We start from the raw sequence: 7,798 nt of genomic DNA, 5'->3' as shown, positions 1-7,798 counted from the left end.
ATGAGAACTATTAATCCTGTTAAAAATTAAATTCTAAGAATTTCAACAGCCTGTATGAGTAAGAAAAAGAGTAATCAAACAATAGCTTAAATTATTAATTGGTGAAACAAATACATTATCATTCTTTGAGTCTAAGTTAATAAAACAAAATTATTTTAAAGGCTTTAAGTATCAAGTCAAGAGGAATTACTTGAAGGGTTTCCATATTAAATATTCACTTTGGAAGTAGTGTAGGTATAGTACAATTAGAATTACCAGAAAAAACAAAAACTGTAAGTCACAATCTAATAATTTCAATTGTCTGTATGAGTCTCAGACTTTAGCTGTAGTGCTCGGGTGAATATGGGCCTGGTCGGGAGGTCTTGGGATCAGCAGTTTACACCAGGAGTCGTCTGATTTTTGTAATATTTGAATTTCAGTTTAAGTCCTTTGGTGGGCTGGACAGTCTAATCAATAGTCACATATCTATATATGAGAAAATATTAATAATAGATATGTGTATATATATGAATATCAGTATGAATACATATATACATACATATTTATCTATTGCTACTTCTATTTCTATAAGATCCCTCAGTCAATATTCTGTGTTAACTGATGCCCAGATTTTTGTTCACATGTGTAGATATACAGGTCTTCTTGGGTAGGACTCTAGCTTTCACTTGTTTCTTAAGTCAAGAGGACTTTCTCTCTTATCATTGTCTCATTGGCTTTTCTGGATTTATTGAGTAACCTTATCTAGGGCAAGGACTCAGGAGTCAGGGTCCAGAAAGAGTAGGGCATTGTGACATCAGAAGTAATGAGCAGAGGCAAGGACTGGCTAGACAGGCTCCAGGTCTCATCCCTGAGTTGAAGAGAGGCAAGATCCAGATTTGCCTCCACAGCACCCAAGGGTGGTGTTGGGCCCTCCTGTGCTCAGTACTGTCTTTAACAGGGGTGGGCTGTGTCCAAGAGAGGTCGCTCTACCTACTCCTCCTGGGGTCAGGGGTTTGAGGCAGATTGATCACATTTCAGGGCTGAGGCGCCATCTCAGCGGTTTGCACTAGTCCCGAGTAGGCAAGGCAGCCAGCAATGGCTGAACCTTGGCTCCACTGCTAGACTAGCATAACACCATACCCATAGGCATCCTTGATACCCACTTGTGCATCTTCTTGGGTAGGCCCTCAGATCAGGCTACACTTGCCCCATGACTCACGGGGCTCTGGACATGGGAGCATATGTTTAATCCTGCCTGGGACCCTGACTTTCTCTAATCCTACATGTCAACTGGAAGCAACATGGTAGGTCCGTGGGCTTCAAAAACAGTTTCCGCTTGATGGCAGTATTGTACCAGAAAGAACAGATTGCTCTTCCAGAGCCCTCACCCTCCGCCCTTTGGTATCGAAAAAAACCACAACCAGTGTCAAGTCTCCCTAAAGCATGGCCCCTGCCATCTTGTCTACTTTTGGTGCTCCAGATCACAAGCCCTTGCCTCTGAAGAGGGACGTGAAGTTTTCTTCCTTCCTGATGAAGAGGAATTACTCCACATGAGACACCCTGTGGGTGGACGACCCAAAGCCATCCATATCTGCAACCTTAACACTCCATCTTGGCCAAGACCTCAAGAAATAGATCACGTCCTGCAGAGTCCACTAAACCAGCGCCCCACTGCCCACGGGGGAACATTCCAACTTGAGCCTTCTGACACCTCACCTAAAAGCCAGTTTCATATGAATTTTAATTTTGTTCCTCTTTTGGAAAGTAAACCAACCAAACCAAATCCGCTGCTGTTGAGCTGATTCCGACTCATAGCGACCCTATGGAACAGAGTAGAACTGCCCCTTAGGGTTTCAAAGGAGCCACTAAGGATTCAAACTGGGGACCTTTTGGTTAGCAGCTGAGCTCTTAACCACTGCGCCACCAGGGGAACATTCCAACTTGAACATTCTTACAGCTCACCTAAAAGCCAGTTTGATAAGAATTTTAATTTTGTTCCTCTTTTGGAAAGTACATACCCGTAATTCAGGGGTGCTGCCAAGAATCAGATCTTAGAGAATTAGATCCTCTGAAATATACAGATACCTTCCTGATTATGTATTTCCTTTGGGAAGCACAACTTCAACTGGACATATATAGTCCCAGATCTTTTCTGCTCCACTGTGCCTGTGTGACTATGGAGAACATATGCGAATGTATTCCCAAGGCTATTTCCTCCATCACACATGGAATACCAGACCTTCCAGGGATCATCAGCTCCTTTGACTCACTTGTAAATGGAAAAGAGATCTCTCCCTTATGGCCTGACAGATATCAACCACATTGTGTAACAAGGGTATTCTTTTATTCTTTGCAGGATGTGGACAAGTGATAACTCATCCAACTACTTACCTTTGGGCTGACCTTTACAATACAAAATGTATCTGTACACACACACACACACACACACACACACACACACAATCATAACTATGAAGTTATAGTCTGCATCAAAGCAAGGTATTAAAGAAATACACATAGAGGTAGACAGAGAAGTTGGTTGGATGCAAAGAATAAAAGAAGAAAAAAAATAAAGAAAGGTAGTGTTATGGCTTGTATTGATTCCCCCCCAAATATGTGGGTCAACTTGGGTAGGCCATGAATCCTAGTATTGTGTTGTTATCCACTATTTTGTGATTGGATGTGATTATCCTATCTGTTGTAAATCGTAACCTCTATGATGTTAATGAGGCAATATTAGGTTATGTTAAAGAGGATTAGAGTGCGATGCAACACTCCTTACTCAGGTCACATTCCTGATCCAATGTAAGAGCAGTTTCCTGGGGTTTGGCCCTCATCACCTTTTCTCTTACAAGAGATAAAAGGAGAGAAAGAAGCATGCAGAGAGACAGTGACCACATACTACTAAGAAAGAAGCCCCAACAGTGGAGCAAGTCCTTTGGACCAGGGGACCCTGAGCTAAGAAGCTCCTAGAGCAGGGGAAGACTGATGATAAGGACCTTCCCCCAGAGCCTAAAGAGAAAGAAAGCCCTCTCCTGGAGCTGAATTCAGACTTCCAGCCAATAGACTGTGAGAAAATAAATTTCTCTTTGTTAAAGCCATCTGTTTGTGGTATTTCTGTTATAGCAGCACTAGCTAACTAAGTAGGTAGGAAAGAAAGAAAGAAGGAAGGACATCTAACACCTGTGTTAAAGGAAAAGCCTAGGACGAATAACCTATGTGCCTATTCACCCCCACACTGGGAACACTAAGCATGGTTACAAAGGAAGTGATAACTACCTAGCAGGAGGTTTTCTCTGCACACACGTGCAAATGCCAGGGCACATATTTTGTGAAACCAGCAAAATGCAGAAGGGTGTATTGCTCGTGATACCCGTTGGGTTCAGTTAAAAGAAATGCAAACACAAATCAGTATTTGCTTTCATGTGCATTAAACATCGGAAGGATACACAAGGAAAAATTCAATCTGGTTCTCACTATAGAGTATTAGAACGAGGGGTGGAAGGGAGAGGAACAGGCTTGGAATTGGACATAGAATAATGGTAATGGATAATTTCTTTCAATGAGAGGTGAATCTATCCACAGAGGATCTAACTCTTTAGCTGTCTATGGCAGTTAAAGACAAACAAACAAAATACACACACGCAAAAAAACTATGTGATTGTGTATGTGTGTGTGTGTGTGTGTGTGTATGTGTGTATGTGCATGTGAGGGTGGGAGTGTATTATGCAGCCAAACATTAATGTAGAACTCTCCAGTAGAGGCTGAAAAACAAATGTCCGTGGTGATTGTCACCTGTCTGTGTGTATGGCACCACTGGACTCTCCTTCTGAATCATGGACCTCAAACCTGGGCACCAAATGGGCAATATCTACTTGGGATTCCTGAAGGTGAGCCAGGTTATAGACCTCACTGTCTTCTGACCTGCCATGGCCACTGGTAACAACTGCTGCTGCCACAATCGCCTATTCTCTCTCTGGGGCTGGGGTCCTCAGTCCTTGGCTTCGATGCGTTGGCCCATGAGTCCAGAAAAGCCAAGGAGGCAATGATAAGAGAGGAAATCAAGGTACTCATCTCTACTCAAGCCAAGAGTCAATTTTTTGTAAAAGCTAAAATCGTAACCAAGAAGAACTACACAAATCTATGTGAATAAAAATCTGGGTACCTGTTAGCATGCAATTCTGCAATAGGAGTCTTATAGAAATAAATGTAGCCATAGATATAAACAAACACGCATGTATACTTATACTAAAAAACTCATTGCCGTCAAGTCAATTCCAACTCATAGTGACCCTATAGGACAGAGTAGAACTGCCCCATAGGGTTTCCAGGGAGTGCCTGGTAGATTCAAAATGCCAACCTTTTGGTTAGCAGCTGTAGCTCTTAAAAACTATGCCACCAGGGTTTCCATACATATACTAATATTTATGTACGTATATAAAAATTCAAGAACCAAACCTGTTGCCGTTGAGTTGATTCCAACTCATAGTGACGACCCTACAGGACAGAGCAGAACTGCCCTATACCGTTTCCAAGGAGCACCTGATGGATTTGAACTGCTGACCTTTTGGTTAGCAGACGTAGCTCTTAACCACCACGCCACTAGGGTTTCCATATTATGTATGTATATAATCATCTCCCCTGGGTGTAGCAAGCAGTTTGTGCTTAGTTACTAAGCTTAAGATTGGCAGCTGGAACCCACCCCCCTAGTGCCACAGAAGAAAGGCCTGGCTAACTGGTTCTGTAAAGATGAAAGCAAAGACACACTTTGAGAAAAGCATCTGAAGGACATGTTTGAAATATCTGAAATTTTTTTAGACAAATTAACTTATATCAACCCGTCCAAATGAATTCTGAGTCATTCCCTCCCCCTCCTCCACCCAGACCCTAACCACCACTAATCTTGTCTCTATAGGTGTTCCTTAACTTATGACAGGGTTCCATTCAGGGGATTCCATTATAAGTTGGTTCTGACGTAAGTTGAGTACCCATTTTCATTTAAATTTTCATGACTATTACTTTTTATTAACAGTATCTACAAGTTCCATCTTTATTTGTCTTTGGCAGTTGGAAATATTACATATAAAGTTACATATTTTAATATATACATACATAAAAATTACACACATCATAAAAATATGACAATGAAGAAGAGTTGGAAGACATTGGCATTTTTTCAGATGCAGTAATAATTTTTTGTGGAAAGTTGTGGATCATCTGGATTATCTCTGGGAATGACGATGGTATTTCTAGTCAAAAAATTAGTGAGAGTTGTTTGTATGTTCCTTTTCTTTCTTTTCTGCATATATTTCACAGTAACATCTCACTGCTTCCCAAATCTACCTATTGACTTTAGCAAAGCAATCAGCATTCAGGTCCATGTTTTCAAGCAACTGAAGCTCCAAATTTAGTTCAGAAAACTAAATCTATACAGCAGTGTTTTGAACAGTGTCATGGATTGAGTTGTGTCCCCAAAAATATGTGTCAACTTGGCTGGGCCATGATTCCCAGTATTGTCTAACTGTCCACCATTTTGTCATCTGATGTGATTTTCCTATGTGTTGTAAATCCTATCTCTATGATGTTGATGAGATCGGATTAGCAGCAGTTATGTTAATAAGGCAGGACTCAATCTACATGATTGGATTGTGTCATGAGTCAATCTGTTTTGAAATATAAGACAGAAATGAACAGAGAGATAAGAGGACCTCATACCACCAAGAAGCACCTCCTTTGGACACAGGGTCCCTGCTCTGAGAATCTCCTACTCCAGTGGAAGGTTGATGACAAGGACCTTCCTCCAGAGCCAACAGAGAGAGAAAATCTTCCCCTGGAGCTGACACCCTGAATATGGACTTCTAGCCTACTAGACTGTGAGAGTATAAACTTGTTTGCTAAAGCCATCCACCTGTGGTATTTCTGCTATAGCAGCACTAGATGACTGAGACAAAACATTTTTTTAAAAACTTTTTATAGTAGTGTCTCATACAATATTGTCCTTTTGTGATTGACTTATTTTACTCAGCGTAATGTCCTCCAGATTCATCCATCTTGTGAGATGTTTCATGGATTCGTTATTATTATCTTTGAGAAAAAGAAAAAAGGAAAAGCCCAGGATAAATAACCTATGCTCCTCCCCACCCCCACACAGGGGAACACTAAACAGTGGTTAGAAAGGAAGTGATAACTACCTAGCAGGAGGTTTTCTCTTCACAGATGTGCAAAGGCCAGGACATATATTTTGTGAAAGCAGCAAAATGCATAAGAGTATACTGCTTGTGATACCCTTTGGGTTCAGTTAAAAGAAGAAATGCAAACATGAATCTCTATTTGCTTTCATATTCATTAAGCATCAGAAGCATACTGAAGAAATGATTCAACTGGTTCTCATTATAAGGAGTATTAGAATGAGGGGTGGAAGGGAGAAAAACAGGCTTGGAAGTGGGCCTAGAACCCTGGCAATGGATGATTTCCTTCAATGGGAGGAGGATCTATCCACAGAGGATCTAACTCTTTAGCTCTCCATGCCAGTTAAACCGTGTATGTCATTGTGTGTATGTGTGTGTGTGTTAGTGTATTATGCAGTCAAACAATGCAGACCTTTCCAGCAGACTGAAAAACAAATGTCCCCGGTGGATGTCACCCATTTGTGTGATACCGCTGGTTCTCCTTCCGATTCATGGACCTCTAACCCGGGGCACCAAATGGGCTATATCTGACAGGGATTCCTGAAGGTGAGCCAGGTTATAGACCTCACTGTCTTCTGACCTGCCATGGCCACTGGTAAGAAGTCCTGCTGCTGCCGCAATGGCCTACTCTCAATCTGGGGCTGGGCTCCTGAGTCCTTGGCCTGGATGAGTTGGCCCATAAATTCAGAAAGCCAGAATGCAGTGGTAAGAGAGGAAATCACGGTACTCATCTCTATTTAAGCCAAGAGTCAATTTCTTGTGAAAGCTAAAATCCTAACCAAGAAAACCTATCTATCTACATGAATAAAAATCTAGGTATCTGTTAGCATGCAATTCTGACATAGGAGTCATAGAAATATATGTAGCCATAGTTAAATATAAACATACATGTATACATATTATCATACTGGTATTCATGTTAAGTGTGTCTATGTGTATTTATTTCCTCTGGGTGGGCACAATCAGTTTGCATTTGTCAACTAACCTAAAGGTTCATGGTCTGAACCTATGCAGTGATGGTTCAGAAGAAAAGCCTGGCCATCTGCTTACTTAAAGACTACAGGCAAACAAAACCTGTGGAGCAGTTCTACTCTGTAACATCGGGTGTCACCACAAGTTGGAATTGAATCAAGAGCAACTTGTTGTTATGGTGTATCTTGTAGATGAGGCCTGTGATATGAACATGGGTGCACTGGGGGCGGGGGGAGTGGACACCGAGAGGCAGGCCACTGCTAGAGCAGGTATGAAAGCGCCAGGGCAAAGATCCCAGAAAAAGAAGCCTAGGACACCATTCCTACCAGGCTCACAGAGACCTAGTGGGTGGCCTCTGTGGTAGGCATGTTTGGGAGAAAATGGAAATATGTATTCTGTCCTAATTCCAAATGGTAACTGAAATCACAGACAGAAAAAATGAAGTGAAGCTCCACTGGAGCTTGTGCCAGTCCTGCCCACAAGTGGCAGCCACCAAGGCCTAGCCTTTGCTTCCTGTGCCTGACCTGTCTGGCACCCCAGCTATCTGCCTCGTCTTGACCCCTAATGCCACAGATTCCTGGGCAGGCTTCCACTGTGGTGTGCACTTGCCCCATGCCTTGGGAGTTCTGGACATTGCAGGACTCTGTCCTTAGTCCTTT

Source organism: Trichechus manatus, unplaced genomic scaffold, assembly GCF_000243295.1.
Source record: "Trichechus manatus latirostris isolate Lorelei unplaced genomic scaffold, TriManLat1.0 scaffold00068, whole genome shotgun sequence".
NCBI lineage: Eukaryota > Metazoa > Chordata > Mammalia > Sirenia > Trichechidae > Trichechus > Trichechus manatus.
This window is presented reverse-complemented; position numbering follows the sequence as displayed.